The sequence below is a fragment of the Cherax quadricarinatus genome, chromosome 53, assembly GCF_038502225.1.
Source record: "Cherax quadricarinatus isolate ZL_2023a chromosome 53, ASM3850222v1, whole genome shotgun sequence".
Classification (NCBI taxonomy): Eukaryota; Metazoa; Arthropoda; class Malacostraca; order Decapoda; family Parastacidae; genus Cherax; species Cherax quadricarinatus.
The window spans coordinates 17783591-17796587 of record NC_091344.1 but is presented as its reverse complement, the minus strand read 5'-3'; the positions used below and the strand labels follow the sequence as shown (position 1 = coordinate 17796587).

General features: G+C 39.6%; 1 protein-coding gene across 2 annotated transcripts in view; it reads left to right on the top strand.

Moving 5' to 3' along the window:
• The first annotated feature begins 12795 nt into the window (after window positions 1–12795).
• Window positions 12796–12997, top strand: part of Glo1 (Glyoxalase 1) — a 104024-nt gene continuing 103822 nt past the window's right edge. The window contains exon 1 of one of the 2 annotated variants that reach the window (XM_053781441.2): window positions 12796–12952. The gene's annotated coding sequence lies outside the window, so the exon portion shown is untranslated. Of the gene's footprint in view, window positions 12953–12975 lie in introns of those variants that run through there. The other variant, XM_053781443.2, reaches the window with a different exon arrangement.

Sequence of the window (12997 nt, the reverse complement as noted above, 5' to 3'; positions counted from 1 at the left end):
TATATATATATTGGAGGGGTGTTAATGTTGCAGTTTAAAAATGTAGTGTAAAGCACCCTTCTGGCAAGACAGTGATGGAGTGAATGATGGTGAAAGTTTTTCTTTTTCGGACCACCCTGCCTTGGTGGGAATCAGCCAGTGTGATAATGAAAATAATAATAATATATATATATATATATATATATATATATATATATATATATATATATATATATATATATATATATATATATATATATATATATCGTGCCGAATAGGTAAAATTGGTCAATTAGCAAGAACTCATTTAAAATTTAGTCTTTTCCATAATTTTCTCTTATACGTTTAAAGATATATTTTTCTTATCTATGTTAATGTAAAAATTAATAATTTTGTACCAAAAGGACCTTAGAAAACTTACCTAACTTTAATATAACAAGCGCAATTTAGTTTAGCCTAATATAACTATATTTTATATAACTTTACATTAATTTAATAATAAACAAACACAATGAAATATATTGTTTTCGTTAGGTTCAGAATGATTTTTGCGAAATTATTGCATACATGGCCTGGTCACAGACCGGGCCGCGGGGGCGTTGAGCCCCGGAACCCTCTCCAGGTATACACAAATTTTCACTTGTCTTATACGGCAAGAAGAGCGTTGCTATTTAAGGCAAAATCGCAAGTTTAACCTATTCGGCACGACACACACACACACGAGCACCTGGAACGGAACAAGAGTATAAACGCCAACCAGCATGGATTCATGAAAGGAAAATTCTGTGTCACAAACCTTCTGGAGTTTTATGATAAAGTAACAGAAGTAAGACACGAGAGAGAGAGGTGGGTTGATTGTATCTTCTTGGACTGCACACACACACACACACACACACACACACACACACACACACACACACACACACACACACACACACACACACACACACACACACACACACACACACACACACACACACACACACACACACACACACACACACACACACACACACACACACACACACACACACACACACACACACACACACACACACATATATATATATATATATATATATATATATATATATATGTCGTGTCATTCACATACACAAGAAAAAGCACCGGACCTAGGACTGACCTTATGGAATCCCACTCGACACATGCACCCACTCTGACACCTCGTCTCGGACCGATGCAAGGTATTCCCTGATCCATTACAGTACTTTCTCTCCTATTCCTGCCTGCTCCTCTAATTTTTCGACAAGTCTCCAATAGGTTCGTGATACAGGATTTTCCTTCCCCTGGGTGTACTCACCTAATTGTACTCCCCTAATTGTGGTTGCAGGGGTCGAGACTCAGCTCCTGGCCCCGCCTCTTCAGTGAAAACTACTGGGTCCTCCCTCTCCCTGCTCCATCAGCTTTATCATACCTCGTCTTAAAACTATGTATGGTTCCTGCCTCTACTACATCGCTTACCAGACTATTCCACTTTCTAACAACTCTGTGGCTCAAGAAATACTTCCTAATATCCCTTTGGCTCATCTGAGTCTTCAGCTTGCAATTTTGACCCCTTGTTTCTGTGTCCCATCCCTGGAATATCCTGTCTCTGTCACCTTGTCTATTCCATGCAGTATTTTGTATGTCGTTATCATGTCTCCCCTGACCCTCCTGTTCTCCAGTGTCGTCAGACCGATTTCCCTTAACCTTTCTTCATAGAATATTCCCCTTAGCTCTGGAACCAGCCTTGTTGCAAACCTTTGCTCTTTCTCTAATTTCTTGACGTGTTTGACCAGGTGTGGGTTCCAAACTGGTGCTGCATACTCCAGTATGGGCCTGACGTACACAGTGTATAAAGTGTGTGTGTGTGTGTGTGTGTGTGTGTGTGTGTGTGTGTGTGTGTGTGTGTGTGTGTGTGTGTGTGTGTGTGTTCAAACAATCGACTGATAAATAAATAGCAACACAACTACATAGGGTTAATAAATAGGTAAAATTGGTCATTTAGCAAGAACTCATTTAAAATTAAGTGCTTTCTAAAAAATTTCTCTTATACATTTAAAGATATATTTTTCATTTATATTAATGTAAAAATTAATAATTTTGTATCAAAAGTACCTTAGAAAACTTACCTAACCTTATTATAACAAGTGCAATTTAATTTAGCCTAATCCAACTAAATATATTTTAGCTAAGGTTACAATAATTTATTAATAAACACACACATTGAAATCTATTTTTGTTTCGTTAGATTCAGAATGATTTTTGCGAAATTGTTGCATACGCAAATTTTCGCTTGCCTTATTCGGCAAGAAGAGTTTTGCTATTTACGCCAAAATAGCAAGTTTTACCTATTAAACACGCCATATATATATATATATATATATATATATATATATATATATATATATATATATATATATATATATATATATATATATATATATATATATATATATATATATATATATATATATATATATATATATATATATATATATATATATATATATATATATATATATATATATATATATATATATATATATATATATATATATATATGTATGTATGTATACATACATATGACAATTTGCGTGTTTTCAGATTGCAATAATACATATATTATAAATTATTCTATATTATTATTGTACAGTTAATATAATAATTATATTTTAAAACAAACGGTAAACGCGTACGGGTCATACAATGCTTCCTTTCCTAGTGCTCCTTTGTTTTTCTCTCGAAGCACCCTATCGGGGTGGCCCGTTGCTTCATAGTTTTCTTGGGGTTCGACCTCGCCAGCGGTGGTGAAATTCTTGACTCAAGGAAAGTTTTAACCTCCGTCACTTCTCTCATCCTGTTTCATTATACGTATTATATTTGCTGTGTTAGCTAGTTTGTTGCCATTTGTCAAAGGAACCTGCCGACAGACGCTTGAATTGTTGTTTCACAGGTAGGTGTTTCTGGGGTAGTATTAGTTACCAGTTGTCAAAGGAACTTGTCGATAGATACTTGATCTGTTGCATATGTGGATTTGGTTATGTAGTGTATTTATGTATGTGTTTTTTATGTACTCACCTATTTGTGGTTGCAGGGGTCGATACTCAGCTCCTGGCCCCGCCTCTTCACTGACCGCTGCTGGGTCCTCTCTCTCCCTGCTCCATGAGCTTTATCATACCTCGTCTTAAAACTATGTTTGGTTCCTGCCTCCACTACATCACTTGCCAGACTATCCACTTCCTGACAACTCTATGGCTGAAGAAATACTTCCTGACATCTCTTTGACTCACCTGAATCTTCAACTTCCAATTATGACCCCTTGTTTCTGTGTCCCATCTCGGGAACATCCTGTCTCTGTCCACCTTATCTATTCCTCGCAGTATTTTGTATGTTGTTATCATGTTTCCCCTAACCCTTCTGTCCTCCAGTATCGTCAGGCCGATTTCCTTTAACCTTTCTTCGTAGAACATTCTCTTTAGCTCTGGAACTAACCTTGTTGCAAACCTTTACACTTTCTCTAATTTCTTGGCGTGCTTGACCAGGTGTGGGTTCCAAACTGGTGCTGCATACTCCAGTATGAGCCTGACGTACAGTGTACAGAGTCTTGAACGATTCCTTACTGAGGTGTCGGAGCCCTATTCTCAGGTTTGCCAGGTGCCCATATGCTGCAGCATATGTGTGTGTGTGTGTGTGTGTGTGTGTGTGTGTGTGTGTGTGTGTGTGTGTGTGTGTGTGTGTGTGTGTGTGTGTGTACTCACCTATATGTGGTTGTAGGGGTCGAGACTCAGCGTGTGTGCGTGCGTGCGTGAGGCTTGTGTTTACCTGGAGTTTACCTGGAGTTTACCTGGAGAGAGTTCCGGGGGTCAACGCCCCCGCGGCCCGGTCTGTGACCAGGCCTCCTGGTGGATCAGAGCCTGATCAACCAGGCTGTTACTGTTGGCTGCACGCAATCCAACGTACGAGCGACAGCCCGGCTGGTCAGGTACCGATTTTAGGTGCTTGTCCAGTGCCAGCTTGAAGACTGTCAGGGGTCTATTGGTAATTCCCCTTATGTATGCTGGGAGGCAGTTGAACAGTCTCGGGCCCCTGACACTTATTGTATTGTCTCTTAACGTGCTAGTGACACCCCTGCTTTTCATTGGGGTAATGTTGCATAGTCTGCCAAGTCTTTTGCTTTCGTTGTGAGTGATTTTCGTGTGCAAGTTCAGTACTAGTCCCTCTAGGATTTTCCAGGTGTATATAATCATGCATCTCTTCCAGGAAGTACAGGTTCAGGAACTTCAAGCCCTCCCAGTAATTGAGGTGTTTTATCTCTGTTATGCACGCCATGAAGGTTCTCTGTACATTTTCTAGGTCAGCAATTTCACCTGCCTTGAAAGGTGCTGTTAGTGTGCAGCAATATTCCAGCCTAGATAGAACAAGCGACCTGAAGAGTGTCATCATTGGCTTGGCATCCCTAGTTTTGAAGGTTCTCATTATCCATCCTGTCATTTTTCTAGCAGCTGCGATTGATACAATGTTATGGTCCTTGAAGGTGAGATCCTCCGACATGATCACTCCCAGGTCTTTGACGTTGGTTATTGCTCTATTTTGTGGCCGGAATTTGTTTTGTGCTCTGATGAAGTTTTAATTTCCTCGTGTTTACCATATCTGAGTAATTGAAATTTCTCATCGTTGAACTTCATATTGTTTTCTGCAGCCCATTGAAAGATCTGGTTGATGTCCGCCTAGAGCCTTGCAGTGTCTGCAATGGAAGACACTGTCATGCAGATTCGGGTGTCATCTGCAAAGGAAGACACGGTGCTGTGGCTGACAGGTGTCATCTGCAAAGGAAGACACGGTGCTGTGGCTGACATCCTTGTCTATGTCAGATATGAGGATGAGAAACAAGATGGGAGCGAGTACTGTGCCTTGTGGAACAGAGCTTTTCACCGTAGCCGCCTCGGACTTGACTCTGTTGACTACTACTCTTTGTGTTCTGTTTGTGAGGAAATTATAGATCCATCTACCAACTTTTCCTGTTATTCCTTTAGCACGCATTTTGTGCGCTATTACGCCATGGTCACACTTGTCGAAGGCTTTTGCAAAGTCTGTATATACGTATTACATCTGCATTCTTTTTGTCTTCTAGTGCATCTAGGACCTTGTCGTAGTGATCCAATAGTTGAGACAGGAGCGACCTGCTCTAAACCCATGTTGCCCTGGGTTGTGTAATTGATGGGTTTCTAGATGGGTGGCGATCTTGCTTCTGAGGACCCTTTCAAAGATTTTTATGATATGGGATGTTAGTGCTATCGGTCTGTAGTTCTTTGCTATTGCTTTACTGCCCCCTTTGTGGAGTGGGGCTGTCTGTTGTTTTTAGTAACTGTGGGACGACCCCTGTGTCCATGCTCCCTCTCCATAGGATGGTAAAAGCTCGTGATAGGGCCTTCTTGCAGTTCTTGATGAACACGGAGTTCCATGAGTCTGGCCCTGGGGCAGAGTGCATGGGCATGTCATTTATCGCCTGTTCGAAGTCATGTGGCGTGTATAACCCAACTTTTTTAAACATTATATAAAAAAACTCAAATATTATATTCAGTCTCCAGGCTTAACAGAGTAGCAAGTGAGTCATTCATCTACACGAATTAATTACCATACTTCACTTGAATATTATATAATGATACAAGTAATGTATTAACGTGTGAAGGATCAATCACTGAAAGATTATCATTGAAAATAATGAGGGATGTGCACAAGTTAATATTGCTTACATATTCCATCTTTAGATGTCCCGTTGCTCGATCGCTAGCACACTCAGCTCACACACTGAGGTCCGGAATTCGAATCTCCGGTACGGTTGAATAACACTATGACGTGTTTCCTGTTTACTCATCAGTATAAAATGGGTACCTGGGTGTTAGTCGACTGGTGTGGGTCGCATCCTGGGACAAAACTGACCTAATTTGCCCAAAATGCTCTGCATAACAAGGGGCAGCTAGGCCTGTACATCTTGTACGTGTACTTGGAAAAATAGATATTATTATTAAGAGTGTTCCCGAACCAACCTTTCTTTGACTTGGTACACATTAATTTCTGAAATTATATCAAAAGGATCTTCATTACTATATCAAAGATCACATTTATTATGGCTTCGGGCCAGTACAACATGTAATCAGAAATTACTAATATTAATTAATCAAGATTCTAAATAAATTTTACTATACATATTAGTATATTAATATCCGATGGAAATTATCGGTACATTACTGATAATCCAAAACAACATTATCACTTTACGTTAAATATTAAGTGGATCCTTAGAAGGTGTACTGAGGGTCAACGCCCCTCGGAACACTTGATCCACCATGCTGTTATTGCTAGCCTCACGTAAACCGACGTACGAACCACAGCCCGACTGGTCAGGTACTGACTTTAGGTGCCTGTCCAGCTCCCTCTTGAAGACGGCCAGGGGTCTATTGGTATTACCACTTATGGATGCTGGGAGGCAGTTGAATGGTCTTGGACCCCTGACACTTATTGTATTTTCTCTTAGCGTACTCATAGCGCTGCTTTTCGTTGAAGGGGGGATGTTACACCACATGCCAAGTCTTTTGCTTTCATAGGGAGTGATTTCCGTGTGTAGATTTGAGACTAGTCCCTCTCAGATTTTCGAAATGTATATTATCATGTACCTTTCTCGCCTGCTTTCCAATGAGTACAGGTCAAGAAACTTCAACTGTTCCCAGTAATTTAGGTGCTTTATTGTACTTATATGTGCAGTGAAAGTTCTTTGTATATTCTCAAGGTCTGCAATTTCGCCTGCCTTGAAAGTTAGTTAGTTTAATGTTTATTATGCACCCCATACCCATCCTGTGGGCGGTAGTCAAAAGATTACAGAGGTACATAATTGGTCCAGGGACAGTTTTGATAGCAAAGTTACAAAGGTAATGAACTAGATCTGGTCATAATCATGACTTGAATGAGCTCCAGGTAGAGCTGGTCACACTCATGAATAATTGCAAAGGTAATGAATCAAACACATTAATCATGAGAATTTACAAAGGTAATGAGCTCCAGGTAGAGCTGCCTTGAAAGCAGCCGTTAATGTGCAGCAAAACTCCAGACTTGAGAGAACAAGTGATTGACTTGCCATCCCTTGTTTTGAAGGTTCTCAATATCCATCCTATCATTTTCCTAGCACATGTGGTTGTGATCTTTGAAAGTGAGACCTTTTGACATTATCACTCCCAGGTCCTTCACATTAGTTTTTCGCTCAATTATGTGGTTAGAATTTGTTTTATACCCCGATCCAGTTTTGTATTTCCTCGAGTTTTCCATAATGGATTAATTGAAATTTGTTTTCATTGAACTACATATTGTTTTCTGAGGCCCATTTAAAGACTTGGTTAATGTCCGCTTGGAGATTTGCAGTGACGTCGATGGATGACACTATCATGCAATTCTGGTATCGTCAGCAAAGGAGTACACGGTGTTGTGGCTAACATCTCTGTCTATTTCAGATATGAGGATGAAGAACAGGATGGGGGCGAATACTGCACCTTGTGGAACAGAGCTTTTCACTATAGCTGCCTCTGACTTTACTCTGTTTACTATTACTCTTTGTGTTCTATTTGTCAGGAAGTTATAGATCCATCTACCAACTTTTCCAGCTATTTCTTTATCACGCATTTTGTGTGCTAATACACCGTGATTGCACTTGTCGAAATCTTTCGCAAACTCTGTGTATACTACATATGCATTTTGATTGTCCTCCATTGCATCCAGTACCATGTCATAGTGATCCAGTAGCTGTGAGAGGCAGGAGCGACTTGCTCTAAACCCATGCTGCCCTGGGTTGTGCAATTGAGGGTTATCCAAGTGGTTGGCGATCTTGCTTCTCAGAACCCTTGTGAAGATGTTTATGTGGGACGTTAGTGCTATCGGTCTGTATTTCTTTGCAACTGTTTTACTGCCACCTTTGTGGAGTGTGGCTATATCTTTTGATTTTAGTGACTAGAGTATTTAAGGCACGTCAAAGTGGTTTCTTGCAGTTGTTGATGAACACGGAGTTTCACGAGCCTTGGTCTGGGGCAAAGTGCACGAGCATGTCATTTATTGCTTTTTCAAAGTCCTGTGACCTTATGATTATATCAGATTTTTATAATTAACCAGATTCTGAGTCTCATTCATAATTAAAAATCATTTAGATTGTCGACCCTTAGTCCGATTAACTGCTCGCTAAACGCTAAGCCATATTGGGACTTCAGCGGTAGATTATTATATTTTTATTATGATTATGTGAAGCGCTAAACCCGTGTGGGGTGGATTCTCCATCTACCAACTACATACAGACACCCAACTCTCACAACCAAACTCAGTTTACAAGTGAAGTGAAACAGAGTTTGCTTCCCTGGAGTGTTAAGGGCCCGGTGGCCTGGTGGCTAAAGCTCCCGCTTCACACACGGATTGTGTTTATACATGTTGTCAATGATATCCTTAATGCTCTAATAAATGTGTAAGAGATGTCAATGAGTATACTCAGGTGAAAGTGGTATGTTTTTCAAGGGGGGGAGTGTCAGCATTACTAAGTAGGACTATCGTTTTTATTATAAGACCATCTTTTCACGTGAAGCACGGTACATAAAAGTAGTGTTTGATTGGAGTGCAGCAGCCAATTCTGATGTCATTATATAAGTGCTTCTTTGGTATTTGTGTAGTCACTGCAGATTATCGTTTTACTGCCTGTATCTTGTTACATATTGATTATGTTCCCATATAATTTTGTACCTGAGTTTAAATAAAATATAAAAAAAAATCTGTAAATACCTTTGTAACTTGTCATGATTGTGACTAGACCTACCTGGAGTTCATTACCTTTGTAAATTGTGAGTTCATTACCTTTGTAAATTGTGAATTCATTACCTCTGTAACTTGCTCAGCTATCAAAACTTTGGAGTCCAGTCCCTGGACCAATTATGTACCTCTGTAATCTTTTGACTACCGCCCACAGGATGGGTATGGGGTGCATAATAAACATATTAAACTAACTAACACACGAAGGGCTCGGGTTCGATTCCCGGCGGGTGGAAACATTTCGACACGTTTCCTTACACCTGTTGTCCTGTTCACCTAGCAGCAAATAGGTACCTGGATGTTAGTCGACGGGTGTGGGTCGCATCCTGGGAGACAAGATTGAGGACCCCAATGGAAATAAGTTATACAGTCCTCGATGACGCACTGACTTTCTTGGGTTATCCTGGGTGGCTAACCCTTCGGGGTTAAAAATCAGAACAAAATCTTATCTTAACGCGTGAAAAGGACACTTATGTACAGTTCAGGATATTTATTAATTTAATAAATGTCCTGAACTGTACATAAGTGTCTTATTGCACACCTTGTCGGTATCACCATATTTTTCAGTAACAGCATGGTTGACCAAGGCCTGACCAACCATGCTGTTACTGCCAGCCGCACGTAATCCAACGTACGAACCACCAACACAAGCCTCATTACACTTGCTGCTCATAATCACCTGGCAGACAAGAGTTACTTGTGTTAGTCAACTATTTAAAGATTAAAGACCTTATTACAGCACGGTGCAATGATTGCCAGGGGTGGGTGATGGTTAGGTGTGCATGCAGACGCCTCTTAGTATTTACCTGGAGCCTGGAGTTTACCTGGAGAGAGTTCCGGGGGTCAACGCCCCCGCGGCCCGGTCTGTGACCAGGCCTCCTGGTGGATCAGAGCCTGATCAATCAGGTTGTTACTGCTGGCTGCACGCAAGCCAACGTACGAGCCACAGCCCGGAATTTCATTCCGGGAACAAGAAATTGTGGTCGTATTCTAATGTAGAAATATTATGGTCAGTTGTATTAAGGAACTGCTACATAAATTGATTGACATTTGTATCTGTAATAAATCATGATTTAATTATTATTATTATTATTAGGCGACTAAACCCTTAAGGGTCATAAAGAGCATGAACATTGTTTCGTTTTGGCTACCTGTATGTAAACGAGTGTAAGATGAGATTTGTTCGGCTTTTTAACCCCAGAGGGTTAGCCATCCAGGATAACCCAAGAAAGTCAGTGTGTCACTGTGGTCCTTCAGTCTTGTCCCCCAGGATGCGACCCATTTCAGTCGACTAACGCCCAGGTACCTACTTACTGCTTGGTGAACGGGACTGCGGGTGTAAGGAAACACGTCCAATGTTTCCACCAGTGCCGGGAATCGAACCACGGACACTCTATGTGTGAGGTGAGTGTTGCCTACCATTATTATTATTATAATCAAAAAGAAGCGCTAAGCCACAAGGGCTATACAGCTGTGTGTTGCCTACCAGACTACTCATGTATGCACTGTATTTCCACCCCATATAATTATTCTAACTAAAATAATCAATACTATACAGTTTTGTTACTTGAAATAATCATTATATTTAATAATGTGCTTATATTAAAACTATTATTCAAATAATTTAATTTCAAAAACATAACTTTACAACGACAAGTTTTAGTCTGCCAGAAATGCTTTGCATAACCAGGGACATTCTAAAATATATTAAGTAAATGTCGCCATATTTTGTCAGGGTAATACACAATTTGAAAATAAAATTGACTGTTTATTTATTTATTGATGTCTCTGCAAATAGTACATTGAGATTATGTATTTACAATAATGGGTTGCTATGCAAAGAGCCTCTATTATGCCTAGGCATTATGGGCCCACTTAACATTATTATCTTACTGACTACTTAACACTAACCCCTCAAGGAAGGTTCCTTGATGTTGGTGAGGGGCTCTTGATTTAGGGAATTGGATCTGTGCTCCCGATCCACAAAGGAGGAGACCAAACAGAGTTGAATAACTATAGGCCAATATCCAACTTACACCCTCTCTCAAAAATCTTCGAAAAATTAATTCATAAACGAATCTACTCCTACCTTATCTCCCAAAACATACTCAACCCCTGCCAATTTGGATTCAGGCCTAATAAAAATACTAATGATGCTATTATACACATGCTAGAACATATATACACTGCAATAGAGAAAAAAGAAGTCCCACTGGGGATCTTCATTGACTTACGTAAAGCTTTTGATACAGTTGACCATGACTTGCTCCACGTAAAATTATCACACTATGGTATAAGAGGGCACTCCCTCAACTACCTCAAGTCATACCTCAGCAACAGAAGCCAATATGTGTACGCAAATGGGGCAAACTCTTCTGCACAACCAATTACAGTTGGTGTCCCACAGGGAAGTGTCCTTGGCCCTCTTCTCTTTCTCCTATACATAAATGACCTACCAAATGCTTCTCAATTACTCAAACCCACACTATTTGCTGATGACACAACATACGTCTTCTCCCACCCGAGCCCAGTCACGCTAGCCAATACTGTAAATACCGAATTACAGAAAATATCTACCTGGATGAGGACTAACAAACTTACACTAAACATTGACAAAACCTACTTCATTCAGTTTGGTAACAGTGCTACAGATGTCCCTCTTAACATAATGATAAACGGATCACCTATCACAAAGCTAACAGAGGGAAAATTCTTAGGAATCCACCTTGATAATAGACTCAAATTTCATACACATATACAACAAATTTCTAAGAAAATTTCCAAGACTGTAGGCATACTATCGAAGATACGGTACTATGCTCCACAGTCAGCCCTCCTGGCCCTATATCACTCTCTTATTTACCCCTATCTCACCTATGGAATTTGTGCATGGGGCTCAACAACAAGTAACCATCTCAGACCACTAATTACCCAACAAAAGGCTGCAGTTAGAATGATAACAAATTCTCACTACAGGCAGCACACTCCACCAATATTCAATACACTCAACCTACTCACCATACAAAACATCCATACTTATTACTGCACCTATTACATACATAGAACACTCAACTCTGATATTAACCCTCCCCTCAAACATCTCCTTGCCAACCTCAACAGAACACATGACCATAACACAAGGCACAGATCACTCTTTGATATTCCTCGTGTCCATCTCACGCTATGCAAAAACTCAATGCACATAAAAGGCCCTAAAATCTGGAATTCATTACCTGTAAATATAAAAGAAACACTACCTGTTTATAAATTCAAGTCTCTTCTCAAAGATCACTTACTCACCCAAAACCAAATAAATACTGAATAACTGAACCTTATAAATTGTATATCTTAAATGTTTCTCACAATTATATCACATAAATGTTAAACCTAAAACCCAATCTAACTTTATTATTTTTAAATTCACTACCTAACAGAATACTCCATTCTACTGAATTTACAACAATGCATCCAACCATATGACCTGTCTTTGTAATACTCACTTGTGCTTTATAGTAATCAGTTTACATTAATGTTTTTCACTGATTTCATCATTGCTTAGTTAATCTTAAGTTAATTTTAAGCCAGCCCGTAATGCTATGCATAGTATAAGTGGCTTTGGCATGCTGCTCTTATCTGTATTTTTTTTTGTACCTCTGTAAGTGTGCTCAAATTATAAATAAATAAATAAATAAATAAATGCCTTCCACATCCCCCCCCCCAGGCGCTGTATAATCCTCCGGGTTTAGCGCTTCCCCCTTGATTATAATAATAATAATAATACTTAACACTAAGAATTATATTTGTTGTACAGTAGATTATAGTTGTACAGTAGATTATTAATTATAAGTGAATCTAATTTATATAAGACAAAAGATATATTCATGTCTGTAGAATGGTGTGATGAAGTATATTAATAGTATATTGTTGTTGGGCAAGTTGGTAGAGCAAGATGCCACTATTTATTTATAACTACGCGATTTATTTTAGAACAATAAAGAATAAATGAAGGCATAATAACTGTGGATGGGTATGGGTATGATGGGGGGGGGGCAAAATGGGTTAAAAATGTCAATGATGGAGGTGAAGAGTGAATGACCACGACCTCTGCTGCCACATAACACTCCTCACGTCTCAGGTAAGAAGTGACAAAACTCTCCTGTATGTCACACTGTATATACAC